General features: G+C 42.5%; 1 long non-coding RNA gene across 1 annotated transcript in view; it reads right to left on the reverse strand.

Moving 5' to 3' along the window:
* Positions 1 to 4811: 4811 nt before the first annotated feature.
* Positions 4812 to 20963, reverse strand: part of LOC138855172 (uncharacterized) — a 71231-nt gene continuing 55079 nt past the window's right edge. The window contains exon 3 of the long non-coding RNA XR_011394354.1: positions 4812 to 5034. This is a non-coding gene — a long non-coding RNA (uncharacterized lncRNA). The remainder of the gene's footprint in view (positions 5035 to 20963) is intronic.

Here is a 20963-nt window from a genome sequence, read left to right on the forward strand (position 1 = left end):
TTTCTTCAGTTGAATTATAATGATAGCATCGACAATTATTAGTACTCATACTTAAAGCAATCAAGAGAAGGAATAACAAGCTTAAGAACTGGAGAAAGAGGAGGAATTATCAAAGGAAGGAAAGAAACAGCAAGAGAAAGCCTCAAAAGCAACATTTAGCTGAGTTTGCCCTTGAGGGAAAAAAAACCCACAGAGGGAAGTTTTTCTTCCCTGGTGGGGAAAATTTATTACTTACCCCCCACTCCTCTTTCTCGATTTCCTTAGATTTAGGGGAATTTACGACGCATTTTTTCTCCCCCCCCCCTTCCTAGCTCTGCTAATTCTGTCCGGGTGGAGATCTTCGATAGAGACGACCTCTTCTTTGAGTTACAGTTATGAGATAAGGTATTCCTGGAGGAGACATGAATGAGTGTTGTGGGGAGAAGTGGGTTGGGTCTCCTGACACCGTCACTGCTGGCTGTTTACAAAAAAAGATCCTCTATCATCTTGTGGTTAATACTAGTTTCTGATTTGGTATTCAATCACGAACAATAATAATATGAAAATAATAGCAAAATAATAATAATAGTAAATAATAAATAGTAATATTATTATTTACCAAGTAGGCCGTCTCCCACCAAGGTAGGGTGACTAAAATAAAAAAAATACGTTCACTGTCTTGATAAAGGTACACACACATTTCGGTTCAGATGACCCTCCGAGGTGCAACATCTTCACCCCTTTATTCTTCATAGTGTAGACACTGTACTTCTCACCTGCAGGACTCGAGTCCAGCTCACCGGATTTCCCTGAATCAGTTCATGTTACCGTCCTTGCATGTTAAGTCATAAAGATCACTTATCTCCACCCTTATGTAATATGCTCACACATGACTGCAGGATGTTCAAGCCCATACCATTAAAACTCTCCTTCACACCCTCAACCCTTTCTATGACCACATGTGAGTCAAATATATGATTTTCGTTAGTTATTGCGAAATATTGATTGTAATGCCCACCAGGGATTTTTGTAGACCAATCTTTAAGGTGTGGTACCCCGACATATGTACCAGCCCACATTAGTTACTTTTAGCTGGGCGTGGAACACTCTGTTAGATCAAGGGAGTTAGGTTTTGCAAAGAGGTTAGAATACAGTGATGAACCAGTGATACATAGAGGGGTGATCTGGTGTAGTTATTAACGCATTGACAGAATAAAAGCAATTATTCTTTCAGCTATATAAATCACGATTAAAAATCACAAGTGGAGATATAATGGAGGCCTATTTCTTCCCCTCCTCCACTTTCTGCCCCTCTCCTTCTTCCCTCCCCTCTCTTCCTGCCTCTCCTTCGCTCCGTGGGGCTCCGAGCAGGTCAACGGAGTTCATAGCAATATGTCTCAACCCCGGGGATTTAGCAATACTTTAAGTTTTATACGACTGATACCATGGGGCAGACGGGTACGATATACCCACTCTCGCGCACACACACACACACACACACACACACACACATACACACACACACACACACACAAAGTTCAGCAGTGACCAAGAACCATAGGATGCCAAAATGCATCGTCTAGTATCGTATTTCTTCGGTTATTAGGTCATGAAAGTCGCATCAATTCTATACTTTAGACCTTTCCATTACTACTGAGCGTTAACAATCGCAATCCTGAGCGAAACAAATTGACTAATCACTCATTACGGAATCTTTTCAAGCGAGTATGTAAAGACGTGAACGACTTATTGCAAAAATACTTGCATAAACATTATTGCTTAAGACATGCTTAAAGCAACTATTATTGAGCAAGACTTACTTAAAACGACTATTAAAACTTGCTTAAAGCAACTATTATTGAGCAAGACTTACTTAAAACGACTATTAAGACTTGCTTAAAGCAACTATTATTGAGCAAGACTTACTTATGTTAAGACTTGCTTAAAGCAACTATTATTGAGCAAGACTTACTTAAAACGACTGTTAAGACTTGCTTAGAGCAACTATTATTGAGCAAGACTTACTTAAAACGACTATTAAGACTTGCTTAAAGCAACTATTATTGAGCAAGACTTACTTAAAACGACTATTAAGACTTGCTTAAAGCAACTATTATTGAGCAAGACTTACTTAAAACGACTATTAAGACTTGCTTAAAGCAACTATTATTGAGCAAGACTTACTTAAAACGACTATTAAGACTTGCTTAAAGCAACTATTATTGAGCAAGACTTACTTAAAACGACTATTAAGACTTGCTTAAAGCAACTATTATTGAGCAAGACTTACTTAAAACGACTATTAAGACTTGCTTAAAGCAACTATTATTGAGCAAGACTTACTTAAAACGACTATTAAGACATGCTTAAAGCAACTATTATTGCACAATGCAAAAGAAATTTCATCACGTCTCTAAAGATTAATATATATATATATATATATATATATATATATATATATATATATATATATATATATATATATATAATGATCTCTGGCTGAAGGAGACTCGAACCTACGAACCTTAGGTTCGAGTCTCCTTCAGCCAGAGATCAGTGTTTGTGTATATTTCGCATGCTCTCGCGAATTCCTTGCATATATATAATATATATATATATATATATATATATATATATATATATATATATGTGTATATATATATATATATATATATATATATATATATACACAAAATACGGAAGTTCTGTAGCACAAACCTACAACAACACAAACTTGCAACACAAACCTGCAACAACACAAACCTACAATAACAAACCTACAATAACAAACCCACACAAACAACAGCTTCCTTCATACCTTATAATAATTTTTGACTACGCTCTTAAAATCTACATTCCTACTCATACTTTTTTCCCAGCGTTTTTTTTTTTCGCCCGCGCGCTCTCAAAAAAACCACATTCATACGAAACCGTAAAGTGAACCTGAAGTCACTGCCGCTGTTTGTATATATACATATTAAATGAGACTGGTGGCTAGGGAAGGCTTGCTGGTCCCTGGAGGGAGCCAGGGGATGGCAGTGCCGTGTTTGTACCCCTTTTTTTTTTTTTGAGGCTAGTGGGTAGAAGGGGGGAAGGGGTGTCTATCTACCCTCCCCCCAAAACTCAGCTGTGCGCTTTACGATCTTGTTTTGTTTCTCCGGGGGAAGGTATGTTGACATTGGTCACTTGCATTTCAGACCAGCCAAGCGCCTTTTTTGTTTCCCATGTACCCTTGTCTTGCATCATGACCCCTTTTCTTATTTCCAGAAAGTACATCGTGGCGCTGGACTGGCACCTAGAGTCAGTACCTGACCAACAGGGCAGGTACTGACCAATTGGTCAGTGCCTGCCCAACCGTGACTATTATTATTATTATTATTATAATCAAGGGAGAAGCGCTAAACCCGGTGGATTATACAGCGCCTGGGTGGGGATGTGGAAGGCATTCAGGCTTAATTCGGGGAACTGGAGCACAGATTCAATTCCCTAAATCAAGAGCCCCTCACCAACATCAAGGAACCTTCCTTGAGGGGTGCCCAACCGAGAGGCCTGGTCACGGACCGAGCCGCGGGGGCGTTGACATCCGAAACCCCCTCCACGTATACTAGTGTTTTTTTTCTATTTAACAATGTTTCATCACGTGTAAACTACGTTTCATAAAGTTCCATTTTAATTTGGTGAATAAATCGATATATTCCATTTCAACAATACCAACAGCTACTCTGAAAATTTTAGGGGAAACGGAATTAGTTGATCATTAGTGTCTTGGATACCAGCTTCTCCTCTCTCCAAAACAGTGAAAAAACGGTATATTTAAATTCTTTGACCGAATGGGGCCGATTAAGACGACCATAAAAATACTGGAACACTACAGCAGCCTTACTGACCCATACTAGGCAGGTCCTTATCAAAACCACCCATGCATTTGTCCAACCCAGCTCCTCCCACTCATGATTTGGCAATAAGCTTTTCCTTAAATCAACAAATAGTCCTCTTACTAATCCTTAAAAAATAGTCATTAATAACTGCTTTGGACGATACAGTGTCATACACACACACAAATATTTATCAGGGAAGATATCAAAAGACGAAAATCAGAAACAATTACATAACCCTGAGTTAGGATCCTGGAGAAACCGGTTCCTCACCCCTCCCCCCCAACAGCATAGAAAAAGCCTTCTGCCCTTCCATGGGCAAGTTTTAAAACCTACTACTGCCTTTGTTGGTTCTCAGATTTCATCCGCAATGTCTATATAGGGTCGTAGCAGCGCCGTCTCCCGCAGCATATTGCCGGCCACAGAAGCCGTAACCTTCTTATATGGTCAACTGCCACTCAACCCGAACACGCGGGAAACAAGAAAGCCCGAGGAAACAAGCCCGGGGAAACAAGCCCGGGAAAACAAGCCCGGGGAAACAAGCCCGGGAAAACAAGCCCGGGAAAACAAGCCCGGGAAAACAAGACAGGGAAAACAAGCCCGGGAAAACAAGAAAGCCCGGGAAAACAAGCCCGGGAAAACAAGAAAGCCCGGGAAAACAAGCCCGGGAAAACAAGAAAGCCCGGGAAAACAAGAATGCCCGGGAAAACAAGCCCGGGAAAACAAGGAAGCTCGGAGAAACAAGCCCGGGGAAACAAGATAGCCCGGAAAAACAAGCCCTGGGAAAGAAGCCTGTGAAAACAAGCCCTGGGAAAGAAGCCTGTGAAAACAAGCCCTGGGAAACAAGAAAGTCCGGGGAAATAAATCACTTTTTGATCTGGAATATTTATATAACTAGATTACATTATAGTTCTTGATACTTCATAATCTAAATACTAGAAGATAGTTCTCAGCAGACAGCCTCGGTGGGCAGACAGCCTCGGTGGGCAGACAGCCTCGGTGGGCAGACAGCCTCGGTGGGCAGACAGCCTTGGTGTGGATGTACACAAGTCTTCTGCTATCTACCACATGAACTCCCACGTACCTCCATGACAGAGGGGAAACGGACAAGGACACACACACTTCGCACACCTTTAAGGAAGATGTTTAGGTCCTGGGACGTTGACCACCACCCAAACACCTTCAGTAAATGAAAAAAAAATTATATTTTAATTCTCCAGTTTTGCAAGCTGCTTATTTTAAGTGTTAAATATTTTTTACTGATTTTGGGCTAAGTAGAACATATACTCGAAATGTTTTGGTCAAATTTATTGACTCTATAAACGGGGATGAGGGTTAATATCTGTCGAATCTTCTCTCTCTCTCTCTCTCTCTCTCTCTCTCTCTCTCTCTCTCTCTCTCTCTCTCTCTCTCTCTCTCTCTGAGACACAAGAAGAATTACTGATCACATTCTTTGCTCAAGTTGAGAACTTCACTGAGTCAGCAGTAACTATGTGATGTATTATACCTCACTGAGGAGCTGCTTAAAACTTACTGAAAAGATCAGAGGTCGACCAATCATCCTAACTGCAGTGTTTGTAACTGCAATGTTTGTAACTGCAATGTTTGTAACTGCAATGTTTGTAACTGCAATGTTTGTAACTGCAATGTTTGTAACTGCAATGTTTGTAACTGCAATGTTTGTAACTGCAATGTTTGTAACTGCAATGTTTGTAACTGCAATGTTTGTAACTGCAATGCTTGTAACTGCAATGCTTGTAACTGCAATGTCTGTAACTGCAATGTCTGTAACTGCAATGTTTGTAACTGCAATGTCTGTAACTGCAATGTCTAACTACAATGACCCTAAATGGAATGATCCTAACTGGAATGATCCTAACTGGAATGATCCTAACTGGAACGATTCTTACTAGAATTATAAGTGGAATGATTCTAACTAGATATTATCTAACCTGTAATATACCTGCGGCCAATTTTGAGAGTTTTGCTCTCATATTTAGGTCTGAGTCTAGGCTTTAGTGGTGACTGCATGGTTATCCAGGTTGTTGCTGCTAGCAACCAGCAGTTCTGAGACCGGTCCTGGGCCAGGCTTGTTTGCTGCTGGTCTGGTCAACCTGCTCACATGTGATCCTGGCCTCTAGGCAAGTAGAAGCTAGATTTGAGAAAAACCTGTCTAGTATGGGCCAGTAGACCTTCTGCAGTGTTCCACCATTCTCATGTTCTTATTTCTAAGAGGGTGACATATCTTAGAATGGGTATCTTATCTAAGTGCTGATATCACATCAAATTGCTGGCATCACATTAAGTTGCTGGCATCATATCTAAGTGAGGGCATCATTTCTAAATGCTGGTATCATATCTAAGTGCTGGCATCATATCTAAGTGAGGGTATCATTTCTAAATGCTGGCATCATATCTAAGTGAGGGTATCATTTCTAAATGCTGGTATCATATCTAAGTGAGGGTATCATTTCTAAATGCTGGTATCATATCTAAGTGCTGGCATCATATCTAAGTGAGGGTATCATTTCTAAATGCTGGTATCCTATCTAAGTGCTGGCATCATATCTAAGTGCTGGCATCATATCTAAGTGAGGGTATCATTTCTAAATGTTGGTATCACATCAAATTGCTGGTATCTTCATCACCGTCGTTCGACACTGGGGCAGCTTTCTCAAGCCTCGTCTATATTTGTCAACATTACTACCTGCAGTGTTGACGACACATAGGTGTTATTATCTCTCATAAATTAAACTCGACTTTGTTAGAGCGAGACTTAAATGAACCACTGTTAGAAAGTCATTTGTTTTTTTGTCTGTACTTTGCATAAGCAATATTGGGATTGGGTTGCAAGTGGTTAAACAGGGTATCGAGTTGAGTGAACCAGTTTGCAGAATGTGAAGGTGTGGCTTCTGATTTGTGATATGCAAGAGATTTAATGGTATTAGTTAAAATCCACTAAAGAAAACCTTGGAGCTAAACTAAGTGTTTAGGTTTAAGTGTGCCTGAGACCTAAAGGTTTAAGGGCCCATTAGAAGACCCAAACTCGAATTAAGGGTCTCTTAGACCGAAATGCGAAGTGTTTAGGTCTAAGGGACTTAATCGGGAATCGTAATATACAGGTCCCATCAATTTGTGTGTATCTTATGGGAATTTCTCACACACACACACACACACACACACACACACACACACACACACACACACACACACACACACACACACACACAGGGTCATGAGCTATGACTCGACCCCTGCAACCACAAATATGTGAGTACACACACACACAGGGTCAGGAGCTATGACTCGACCCGTACAACCACAAATGAGTACACACACACACACACACACACACACACACACACACACACACACACACACACACACACACACACACACACACAGATTTTAATCCCAGGATACGCAATATCAACAGAAAGTTGAAAAACAAAGAATATGGCCGTCAGCATCGTAGCCCAAGAAAACATCCATCACCATAACACCATCACTATAACCACCATCCTGATCACCATCAATATAACCACAATCTACATCTCCGTCACTATAACCATCAACACTATCACCATCCCTCCACCATCACTCCTGGACGCCAACAGATAGATGGGACAAAACACAGATGATTCGGCGTGGACATTTATTATCCGGACAGAGAGGGAAAACGAGGCCTCCCGTCATCCGAACATGGAGTTCCATTCCGGTGGCGACGTCAGGGAACCGAATATCCGGTTCAGTGACGTAAATTCGTGTTTGTGAGGGTCATCAAGGAGAAGATTTCCTTCTTAGCTGTATATAATTTAGTGTGACTTATCCGGTAGTTTTGTTGAGAGAGAGAGAGAGAGAGAGAGAGAGATAGAGAGAGAGAGAGAGAGAGAGAGAGAGAGAGAGAGAGAGAGAGAGAGAGAGAGAGAGAGAGAAACAGCTCTCACCTTATAAATAAAGTTAGGAACCTTAACCTAACCTTGTAGAACCCTTTGTAAAAGAGAGTACTAGTATTGTCTTACACATGGTTCCCCGTGTAGGGTTCCCCTTGTAGGGTTTCCCTTGTAGGGTTTCCTTGAGAAATGGTGGTCCTGTAAGGGTTCTTATATCGGGGGAGGGGGATTCCTCTAGGAAGAACATTATACACATTTATACCAATGTTTCCAATTTTAATATGCAGATTTTCCTAAATAAAAAATTGTTTGTATCCTTTTTCTTGTGTCTCCTCTCCTTTTCTCTCTCCCTTATGTCCCTCTCCCCTTTGTCCTGTTACCTCTCTACTTCTTCCTCTTCCCCGTCACTTTATCACGGCTGCTCCACTCCTCACACCAGACACGTGTTTCCTCTCGGCGTCTTTAATATACGACCAGAAGCCGAGGTCTGGCACTGTCCCTCTCTACACAACCCTTAGTAATGACTTCTGCACTCACTCACTCACTCACTCACTCACTCACTCACTCATCCTTTAAAAAAATTATTGAAGTCTACTTAGCAGTGTATATACGCCTCTTGGTGAATATACATTCTGAGATACGCAACTCTCGGTGTATATACTCCATGTCAGACTGACCCGTAGGATACCTGAAATATTCTTCCCGTAGTCAAGGCCCCCTCTGCCTGGCCAGGTGAATTAAAACCTGGTCAACCTGGCTCTTTCTGCTGGCCGCATGTAGTTCGACGTACAAACCACAGCCCGGCTGGTCAGGAACTGATTTGAGGAACTTGTCAAGTTCCCTGTTGAAGACAGCCAGAGTTGACTCACGAAAACGTAATATCACGATTGCAAACAAATCATGGAATGAATCTTATTCATAGCCAGCTGGATGAGTGGTTCACGCACTGGTCTGCGAGTGTTAGCATTCTCTCGCTACGGGTTCAAGCCCCACCCGTTCCGTGGTTTGACAAGCAGAGGTTTATTGGTAATCCCCCTTATGTGTTAAGGGAGAGCGTTCAAAAGTAGAGGACCGTGACGCTCTTCGAGTCCTGTCTTAGTATATTCGTCCTCCAGGAACAGCACTTGTACCAGTCCTATCTTACTCTCACATGTGGCTGAGACACACAGTCTCAGTACTGTAACACACCATGCAAACAATGCTTGAATTTGTGTTAGGGAGGCATCGATCGTGGACACATAAATCATAGCATTGTAACATTCCTTGCAGACGATGTTTGAATTCGTGTTAGAGAGGCATCAAACGTGGATTCACAAATCTTAGCAATGTAACTCCCCTTGCAGGCGATGCTTGAATCTGTGTTACGGAGGCGTGGATCGTGGAACAAATTAATGCGAAAGTGAAGTGTGAGAATATATACATCAGAAGAGTTTTAAATAAAACATTTTACTGACGGCAAGAATTCTGGTATTTTATCTTAATCTGGTTATGGAGAAAACATACTCAGGACAAACAATAAATGCGCTATTCCCGGAGGGCTACCACAAAATAGGCTTCTATCAGCCGGAAGAAGGATTTATTTCCTAGTGAGAAGCAGATCATAAATGGTGTCTTTCCTAACCACATAGGTTACCCCACGGTGAATTTTATCCAGTCTCTGATGTATTAGATTTCGCCTCCGGAGCAGCTAGTTTATTTAGCACCCCGTATCCATCTTGTGGACGGTAGCGCAAGTGCACACCGATACACTAAAGACATGGGAACTAGACCACGAATGAGTTAACAGGTGCACAACGGGAAGCATATCTACAATTTATGCCTCATCTATTGCAAGACGTTAAACCCAGGCTGTGCACCAAATGTTGTGGGTAACAGTAGTATGGAATGTGTAGGACAAAGCTTTGGGTAAGAAAAATTTACTGTGTGGGAAAAACATTGTGGGTAATAAATGTATTTACAAATCATCGTAGTTGTACCTTGCTCTTAGAGTGGAAACTCTGGTAAGGTTGATGGAGAGAGCATCTGAGGCACTGACACCAACAATTTACCATCTTGAACTCAACACAAGACCAGGAAAGAAGCAATTTACCAACCTTAAGTGAACACGTGAACGATGAACCACAAGTGGACCAGAAACTTGTTGGGCGAACTATGAACAGAAAGCGGACCAGAAACTGACTGGATGAACTATGGACCACACTCCATATCCATCCTGAGGAGGGTAGTGGCTAGTTTACTGTGCGTTCCACATCCATCCTATGGATGGTAGTGGCTAGATTATTGTGCACCCCATATCCATCTTGTGGATGGTAGTGCAAGAGCATATGGATAGACAATAGGTCTGGGTTCCCCCAGGGTTAATAGCGGTGCATCTGGATATATATAACTTCTGCCTCATCTGTTGCAAGCAAATTAGGATATTTTTTTTAAATGTCTGGTTCAGAGTTTGTAGTGTCCCAACTTTTAGGCTGTACTTTGTCACTAGTCTTCTCTCTCTCTCTCTCTCTCTCGCTTTGCCCAAGTCCTTCTTTTATCTATTTCTCTAATCTTCCATTTTTAATTTTCATGTTAGCTTCAGGTCAAGTGCCACACAACCATACTTAGGTTTCAATCCTCTCTGACAGGTCATATCCACTGGTTAAGAATTGCAACGGTTCTGGTAATGATCTTTCGTGGACCTCGCTCGTTACACCCTCACCTAGGATTATGCTTCGTCTTATTCCCAGGCAATGTATGACTCCTACGGATTTAGTGCCTCCGCAGTGGCCTGTGCACAAGCATATGTGTAAGTTTTTTTGCGGTGTGCACCAAGTACTGTGTGTACGAGGTCGTGTGTGCGTAACAGGTCATGTGTACATGGGTGTGACTGCATGCATGGTCAGTGATGCGTTACGAGGAGTGGACCTACCATGTAACTTTCTCCTCTCTCACTGTCTCTCGCTCTCTTACAGTGTCTCTCACTGTGTCTGTGTGTCTCACTGTGTCTGTGTCTCTCACTGTGTGTGTCTTTTTCTGTCTCTCTTTCTCAATGTGTCTCTTTCTCACTGTGTATCTCTTTCTGTGTGTCTGTCTCTCTCACTGTGTCTGTCTCTCTCTTATTGTTTGTATGTCGCTCTCTCACTGTGTCTCTTTCTCACTCAAATATATAATAATCTTTATTATTATTAGTTGTAGTAGTTGTTAATATTATTACAAATTCCGACAGTGTTATTTACGTCAGAGGTTGAAGACAGAGCATCAAGTCTCAGTATTATTCTGAACACAAATGCTCCTTGTCAGTATTTATGACACTTAAGGGAATATAAATGAAATATTACCATAGTCGTATATAATGTTTTAAGCAGTTTATCTTTCATTTCATATTAGAATAAATTTTTTTTATTCCTTGCACTGAAAATTTTGTGGATAAATTCCACAAAATTCCATAAATTCTTTTGTTATATAATAAAAATGAAGTGCTAAACCCACTAGGGGTATACAGCGCTGCTGTTTTGTTTTGAGCACATATAACGGTGTTTAAAAATGTTATTTTTTGAAGGGGTGGACTGGTAAGCCAGTGGAAGGCCTCGATCAGATGACCTAAAGCTCCACTGGTGGATCATCATATGACTAAGACCCGCGTCAGGAAACACTAGACCTGTTTCCTGATTAATCTCATCTAACCTAACAGGCGTGGTTCTCCGTCTGGGTTTTACTCTCCCTAACAGCCTACGCGAGACGAAACTGGAGGCCACCAGAACCACGAACCTCAGAGGTCCTGGGTGACGCCACTAGATCTCTCCAATGGTACAACTTTGCCAAGGAAGGCGATTTAGACTGCACCAGAGCCCAGCCAACTGCCGTTCATCGCCTGCGGCTGGGCTACCCCACAAGACACTGCTCTTTAAGGAAGAATCGTGTCAGCACCACCAGCAGGTTGTTCAGCACCCACTGATCCACTATCTCCTGGAGCGTCTGGACACACTGACACACCCGCAGGCTGCGGTCAGTGCCTCTTCTTACTACGGAAGACCCAAAGAATACTGCGGTTAGTGTCTCACAGTCAGTGAGTTGGACACGCTCTTACCCTCGCTAACGATACGTCTAATAAGTGAATGTTCTCATAACTGAGGGTGTGGGTACATGTTTATGTACGTGTGTAGGTGATAGACGTATTTGAGTAGATTAGTGGAAAGTGTTACTCTGTATGATGTGTATATATAAGGGAGCAGAGAGAGAGAGAGAGAGATCGCCGTCAGCTAGATTCAAAACCACGTCAGAGGAGTCTGGCAAGGTCCCGCAGGAGAAGCTCGAGACCACTCTGCTACAGATGCCTCAGAAAGTTGGTCAGCTTGGTTTACAAGTCATGTTTCTTCCCAGCTTGGGCACACCAATGGGCCTCAAGCATAGTTTCACGCTAATTAATTCTCTTCTATATTCTAACCTCACGAAGGATTTGTACATCAATGCACCAGGCAGAAATATATATAAAGATAGTTTGTTTCTATAACTACCGTTATTATATTACTACTACTGTTGCTTCTGGTAATGTTCTGTCGTTACTACGATACGATACGATAGGACTCACAGGTAAGTACCCACGAGGGGCAAGTGGGGACAGTGCGAAGAATAGACGGTGAGAGGAATGTCTTGAGTCGAAGAGAGAAGAGTCAGGACTAAACCCAACTGTTTAAGCCTGAATGACGATGACGAAAGACGATGTAGACAACAGGAACTCTGCAGGAGCTGACTGCAACTTGCTGGATGGAAGATTTCTGCTTCTTGATGGTGATTGGTGGCTGCAGGCGACAAGGGAGGGGCTCAACGTTGATTGGTCATTTCATAATGGCTTGGTGGTTACTTGGAATTGTGGCGTTTTTTGACGAAGAAAGCGTCCTTGGAGAGGCAAGTTCCATTTCTGAGATGTTTAAAGCGTTGGAGAGGAATTATCATTTTCCGTTACTAGATCAGATCAGATCGGACTCGCAGGTAAGTACCCACGAGGGGCGAGGGGCAAGTGGGGACAGTGCGAAGAATAGACGGGGAGAGGAATGTCTTGAGTCGAAGAGAGAAGAGTCAGGACTAGACCCAACTGCTACCCCGTTACTAAAAATACTAATATACTCATATAAAATTTTGGAAAAATATTTTTATTAAACCTAAAATTTTATATATAACTTTTTTAAATATGAATTCTGCAGAGTATTTTTTATATATATATTTTTAAAACGATTACAGTACCGATATTTTGTTAATAAGTAAAATAACAATTACTGATAAACACCATTGTAATAATAATATATCGCAATAATTAATAATATCCAACACGCAAGTGATATTTTAGCAATAATAATTTCAATATATTATTTTAAATTTTAATTCACTCTAATTTGGAAAGAGAATCATACAAAGTGTATATTATTCTGAGATAAATTTGTCTATCATACTAGAGTGTTGATAGAAGAGTGCTGTTATACCAGGTAGAAAGTAGATAGACAAAAACCAGATAGATAGTAGAGTTTGAGATGGAAGGGTATATATATTGGAGGTGTGTAGGATATTTAATAATAATATTTAAATTCGTTATACCTAATTATTTACAATCACGAGTTTTGTTGCGATTTTTTCCATTGTAAAATATATTTAAATTCCATGGCATACAGAGCATATCAGACGAATATATACACTGAGAGGTATATATGCTTCTCTGTGTATATATGCTGAGAGTTTTAATTGCAGTTTCAGGGATTAAAACATTCTTGACTGATAGTGAAAAGGTTACAAGACATGACACTCGTGTGGTCGATAGGCTTCAAACCAAAATAACCAGCTGGGCAGCCGTTGCAGATTCAGTCGCTTTTGTCTGACTTCAAAGTATCAAGTGTCCACGAACGACGTGGTTACTACAGGTACAAGTACAGGTAGGGTCGCCAGGACGGGTCCTGTCCCGGGTCTTCATACGGTGACCCGACAATGGCTGCCAGTGGGCATTTTCAGTAGGGCAATAAGGACATCATCAAATATTCCAGTAAGGGTTTATCAGCTACGGCAACATTGAAGGTTTTCTTCCAGTATAGCTGGAGTTACTATCACTTAGGAACTGCTATCTCTCAGGACAGCCTATCCCATATACAGGGGAAATGGAATTTTTATGAGGATACGTCCATCATCCCATAGGAGGCAGGGAGAGAGAGAGAGAGAGAGAGAGAGAGAGAGAGAGAGAGAGAGAGAGAGAGAGAGAGAGAGAGAGAGAGAGAGAGAGAGAGAGAGAGAGAGAAGCTGGGGAGAATATAAATGTGTCATGAGTTAGCTCACTAAATATAATTATATATACATTATATATATATATATATATATATATATATATATATTTATATATATATATATATATATATATATATATACATATATGTATATGTCGTGCCGAATAGGCAGAACTTGCGATCTTGGCTTAAATAGCAACGCTCATCTTGCCATATAGGACAAGTGAAAATTTGTGTATGCAATAATTTCGCCAAAATCATTCTGAACCTAACGAAAAAATATATTTCACTGTGTTTGTTTAGTATTAAATTACTGTAATCAAATCTAAAATATATTTAGTAGGGTTAGGCTAAAATAAATTGTTCTTGTTATAATAAGGTTAGGTGAGTTTTCTAAGATTCTTTTGGAGAAAAAATAATTTTTTTACATTAACATTAATAAAAAAATATATCTTTAAACGTATAAGAAAATTGTTTAGAAAGGTCTTAATTTTAAATGAGTTCTTGCTAATTGACCAGTTTTACATATTCGGCACGACATATATATATATTATATATATAATGTATGTATGTGCGTATGTATGCACACACACATGTAATGCGTACAACTGGAGCAACACTAAGCTGCTTGTGAGTGTTGACAAGTTCAAGTTCAGGGTGAACACTGAGGATGTCCTCAAGCGTCCTAGAGCACAACAAGTATTCACAAAATTCCAAGTACCACCTTCCACCAGTCCAAAAGTCACTTATAACTGGTCACTGAACTGTATAATGGTAAAGATCGTGTGCTACTTTTCACAGATCTTGCATGTAGAATGAGCAGGATGAAGACACCTGTGGTTACACGCATCTGCCACCGGTGCCGATGTCGCAGCTTGACTCTGGCAGCCATCATGGTACATGATTTAGTGGACGTTTTATGCTGGCCATACACATGACCTTCTGACTGGAACACAGTCCTTGTTGCTATAGCTCTCTGGATACCTGTTTTTCTTGCCTACTAGAGCTGATATCCTTCAGCAGGATTGTTATGGACAGAGGGATGAACAATTGCAGCTCCGCCTCCGACAAGCCAAAAGTACACCTGATTTCTTTATCAGTGTTATTATCACGGTTGATTCCTGTGTGGGGAGGTATCTTAACAAATAAGCATTTTTCAGGTCAGTTTTAATGCCTATTATGATGTTCCTGGTATCTGTTTTGTAAGTAGGACTCTTAAGTGCTTGAAAAAACAGAAAATTGCCCATCCTCTGGATGTTAATACACTGGTGGCGAGTTTCAGTGTTGGTACCTCTATTAGTGTTGGACTGAGCCAGTTATTCAGTCTGACGTTACTAGTCTTTACACACTTGTTACCTTTGTATATTTTGCAGACTGCTGCAGTTACTGGGCAGCAAGAAATCTGTATGCGAGACACGTGTATTTTTTACTGCTGTCTTGAGGAGTGGATTCTCAGTGACTGGCGTCTATGACGTCTTTACAGTGGGTAGGGAGGGATGTCATGGACAGGCGAGCTGCATTTAATAGTGATGTTCAGTTTGACTACATCACTCACATTTGCCTTCAGCCAGTTGCTGTACAGAAACTACAAACTATGTACGAGCTGGTGTGTTATTGACACGCCTATCAAATGTAGGGCTGAAACAGCACATCCCTGAGGCGTGTTGGCCACGTTGGATCCTTCATGATTTGGGCACAGAAAAGTGTGTTTAACTGTACTCTTAAATACAGCAGGAGGATTCAGTTCTTCCATCATGTTTATGATTCCAGAGCACGTTGGAGGACTGAGAAATATTCTCATGGCCTTGTTCAGGTTAACGGCACATGGTAGTGGTGGAGAAATGAAGAGGGTGATGCAGTGAGTGGAAATGGGAAGGGAAGGGGGTAAGGATAGGGGGAGATGCAGAGAAAGGGAGGGAGAGGAGAGGGGTAAGACACTGTGATTTCCCAGACGCAGGACTGTCGACTGGAGCTTAAGATTAATTTAATCAGGAAGATTTCACGAAGATTGCGCACGGAGGCTGGGTCTTTTCCCCTCCCTCCCTCCTCTCTCTCTCTCCCTCTCTCTCTCTCCCTCTCTCTCTCTCTCGCCCTCTCTCTCTCTCTCTCTCTCTCTCTCTCTCTCTCTCTCTCTCTCTCTCACTCTCTCTCTCTCTCTCTCTCTCTCTCACTCTCACTCTCTCACTCCTCTCTCTCTCTCCTCTCTCTCCTCTCCTCTCTCTCACTCTCTCTCTCTCCTCTCTCCTCTCTCTCTCTACTCTCTCTCTCTCTCTCTCTCTCTCACTCTCTCTCTCTCTCCCTCTCCCTCTCCCTCTCCCTCTCCCTCTCTCTCCCTCTCTCTCGGCTCAAAGCACTCAACCATTTCTCTCTCTCCATGGAAGTGGATACTAAGAGATCTCATCCAGATCACCATTATTATTATAATCCAAAAAGAAACGCTAAGCCACAAGGGCTATACAGCGCTGATCCAGATCACCAAAATAATAAATGGTCTTGATATACTCGAAGAAATATTGAAAGTGCTCATTGAGTTCACAACTCGAAAATATGGAATGAAACCTCAAAGCATGAGATGCAAAACAAAAGTATGTAAAACTTTTTGCAAACAAAATTATTCCAGACTGCAACAAACTACCCGTTGCAACCTGCACTATGCAAGGACAAGATTCAACTAGATCTTGTACTGGGTTAAGTAAAAAAACGAATTCCTGATTTTTGCTAAGCGGTTATTTCAGGACTAGCAGTTGACAACGAGCCAAATGATTCAATAACAGTTCTGAGAGTGGTAACTGGTACACACAGTTCTGAGAGTGGTAACTGGTACACACAGTTCTGAGAGTGGTAACTGGTACACACAGTTCTGAGAGTGGTAACTGGTACACACAGTTCTGAGAGTGGTAACTGGTACACACAGTTCTGAGAGTGGTAACTGGTACACACAGTTCTGAGAGTGGTAACTGGTACACACAGTTCTGAGAGTGGTAACTGGTACACACAGTTCTGAGAGTGGTAACTGGTACACACAGTTCTGAGAGTGGTAACTGGTACACACAGTTCTGAGAGTGGTAACTGGTTACCTGGTTACCTGGAGGTTACCTGGAGGTTACCTGGAGGTTACACACAGTTCTGAGAGTGGTAACTGGTACACACAGTTCTGAGAGTGGTAACTGGTTACCTGGTTACCTGGAGGTTACCTGGAGGTTACACACAGTTCTGAGAGTGGTAACTGGTACACACAGTTCTGAGAGTGGTAACTGGTACACACAGTTCTGAGAGTGGTAACTGGTACACACAGTTCTGAGAGTGGTAACTGGTACACACAGTTCTGGGAGTGGTAACTGGTACACACAGTTCTGGAGTGGTAACTGGTACACACAGTTCTGGGAGTGGTAACTGGTACACACAGTTCTGAGAGTGGTAACTGGTACACACAGTTCTGAGAGTGGTAACTGGTACACACAGTTCTGAGAGTGGTAACTGGTACACACAGTTCTGAGAGTGGTAACTGGTACACACAGTTCTGGGAGTGGTAACTGGTACACACAGTTCTGGGAGTGGTAACTGGTACACACAGTTCTGGGAGTGGTAACTGGTACACACAGTTCTGGGAGTGGTAACTGGTACACACAGTTCTGGGAGTGGTAACTGGTACACACAGTTCTGGGAGTGGTAACTGGTACACACAGTTCTGAGAGTGGTAACTGGTTACCTGGAGGTTACCTGGAGGTTACCTGGAGGTTACACACAGTTCTGAGAGTGGTAACTGGTACGCACAGTTCTGAGAGTGGTAACTGGTTACCTGGTTACCTGGAGGTTACCTGGAGGTTACACACAGTTCTGAGAGTGGTAACTGGTACACACAGTTCTGAGAGTGGTAACTGGTACACACAGTTCTGAGAGTGGTAACTGGTACACACAGTTCTGGGAGTGGTAACTGGTACACACAGTTCTGAGAGTGGTAACTGGTACACACAGTTCTGAGAGTGGTAACTGGTACACACAGTTCTGAGAGTGGTAACTGGTACACACAGTTCTGGGAGTGGTAACTGGTACACACAGTTCTGGGAGTGGTAACTGGTACACACAGTTCTGGGAGTGGTAACTGGTACACACAGTTCTGGGAGTGGTAACTGGTACACACAGTTCTGGGAGTGGTAACTGGTACACACAGTTCTGGGAGTGGTAACTGGTACACACAGTTCTGGGAGTGGTAACTGGTACACACAGTTCTGGGAGTGGTAACTGGTACACACAGTTCTGAGAGTGGTAACTGGTACACACAGTTCTGAGAGTGGTAACTGGTACACACAGTTCTGAGAGTGGTAACTGGTACACACAGTTCTGAGAGTGGTAACTGGTACACACAGTTCTGAGAGTGGTAACTGGTACACACAGTTCTGAGAGTGGTAACTGGTACACACAGTTCTGAGAGTGGTAACTGGTACACAGTTCTGAGAGTGGTAACTGGTACACACAGTTCTGGGAGTGGTAACTGGTACACACAGTTCTGGGAGTGGTAACTGGTACACACAGTTCTGGGAGTGGTAACTGGTACACACAGTTCTGAGAGTGGTAACTGGTACGCACAGTTCTGAGAGTGGTAACTGGTTACCTGGTATTACAAAAAAGTAATTTTTAAAAGATGATATGGTAAGATTTACTTCTTTTGTAATAAAGAGTTCGGGATACATAAATACACACATTAATAAATTAATCTTTAATATATAAAAATCAACTATCTTTGGTCTAGAGGTATTTGAACTATGATATAATAATAATATGTACATGTTACTATAATAAATTATAATTAGCATCTAACTAAAATATAATTAATAACCCTACACAGGGTACAACTCTTGACACTACTGTCACTATATATATATATCTCTATGCTAAAACAATAAATTATAAATAACATTTTTATAATAATAAATTACAATCAACTGCCTCTCACGACACGAAGTCAGTCACACGACACTGTTCAGTGTACACTACAACCAGGCCATCTTCAGTGTCCCACGACACCCTTTTCATCTCAGTGTTCCACTACGGTCCTGTGCATATCTCAGTGTTCCACTCCATCGTACGTCCCTCAGTGTCACACTACGGTCCTGGCCCAGTTCAGTGTAACACTCCAACCTTTTCTTCATGTAATGTCCCACTAAACAGCATCTGACGACTTCGGCCCACAGTTGATCAACGTAGACGGTGAGTCCACAGACATCACCGGTAGTCCAGTAAATCCTCTCCAAAGGCGGTTGACACACCGCTAGCCGAACACCATGCTGCAAGCTCACTGAATGCGGCCGTCAAGTAACTGAGGCCAACAGACTCAGTGAGCTGCGGTGAGCGGTTCTTCTAACGCCAGTAGATAGGTACGATTCGGTGGTCAGGTACCTACTGCATAGACGTGTACCCTGAGGAGTTCAGGTACTTAATGTTGAAGCCAGTAGACGTGTACCCTTCGGTGGTCAGGTACCTACTGCTTAGGTGTGTACAGCGAGGCGCTCAGGTACATAATATTTCTAAAGCCAGTAGACGTGTACCCTTCGGTGGTCAGGTACCTACTGCTTAGGTGTGTACAGCGAGGCGCTCTGGTACATACTGTTACTAAAGCCAGTAGACGTGTACCCTTCGGTGGTCAGGTACCTACTGCTTAGGTGTGTACAGCGAGGCGCTCTGGTACATACTGTTACTAAAGCCAGTAGACGTGTACCCTTCGGTGGTCAGGTACCTACTGCTTAGGTGTGTACAGCGAGGCGCTCTGGTACATACTGTTACTAAAGCCAGTAGACGTGTACCCTTCGGTGGTCAGGTACCTACTGCTTAGGTGTGTACAGCGAGGCGCTCTGGTACATACTGTTACTAAAGCCAGTAGACGTGTACCCTTCGGTGGTCAGGTACCTACTGCTTAGGTGTGTACAGCGAGGCGCTCTGGTACATACTGATACTAAAGCCAGTAGACGTGTACCCTTCGGTGGTCAGGTACCTACTGCTTAGGTGTGTACCGTGAGGCACTTAGGCTCTTACTGCTCTAAGGCCGGCTCAGCAGCCCCCACATTGGGTTTGATGACGCACCCAGTGGTACTGCCGGCCGGCAGGTTAACTATTTAACCGCTAGTTTGGCAGGGGCCGCAACACCTGGTTACCTGGAGGTTACCTGGAGGTTACACACAGTTCTGAGAGTGGTAACTGGTACACACAGTTCTGAGAGTGGTAACTGGTACACACAGTTCTGAGAGTGGTAACTGGTACACACAGTTCTGAGAGTGGTAACTGGTACACACAGTTCTGGGAGTGGTAACTGGTACACACAGTTCTGGGAGTGGTAACTGGTACACACAGTTCTGGGAGTGGTAACTGGTACACACAGTTCTGGGAGTGGTAACTGGTACACACAGTTCTGGGAGTGGTAACTGGTACACACAGTTCTGAGAGTGGTAACTGGTACACACAGTTCTGAGAGTGGTAACTGGTACACACAGTTCTGAGAGTGGTAACTGGTACACACAGTTCTGAGAGTGGTAACTGGTACACACAGTTCTGAGAGTGGTAACTGGTTACCTGGTTACCTGGAGGTTACCTGGAGGTTACACACAGTTCTGAGAGTGGTAACTGGTACACACAGTTCTGAGAGTGGTAACTGGTTACCTGGTTACCTGGAGGTTACCTGGAGGTTACACACAGTTCTGAGAGTGGTAACTGGTACACACAGTTCTGAGAGTGGTAACTGGTACACACAGTTCTGAGAGTGGTAACTGGTACACACAGTTCTGAGAGTGGTAACTGGTACACACAGTTCTGAGAGTGGTAACTGGTACACACAGTTCTGAGAGTGGTAACTGGTACACACAGTTCTGAGAGTGGTAACAATACACACAGTTCTGAGAGTGGTAACTGGTACACACAGTTCTGGGAGTGGTAACTGGTACACACAGTTCTGAGAGTGGTAACTGGTACACACAGTTCTGAGA

This window comes from Cherax quadricarinatus, chromosome 84 (genome assembly GCF_038502225.1).
Source record: "Cherax quadricarinatus isolate ZL_2023a chromosome 84, ASM3850222v1, whole genome shotgun sequence".
NCBI lineage: Eukaryota > Metazoa > Arthropoda > Malacostraca > Decapoda > Parastacidae > Cherax > Cherax quadricarinatus.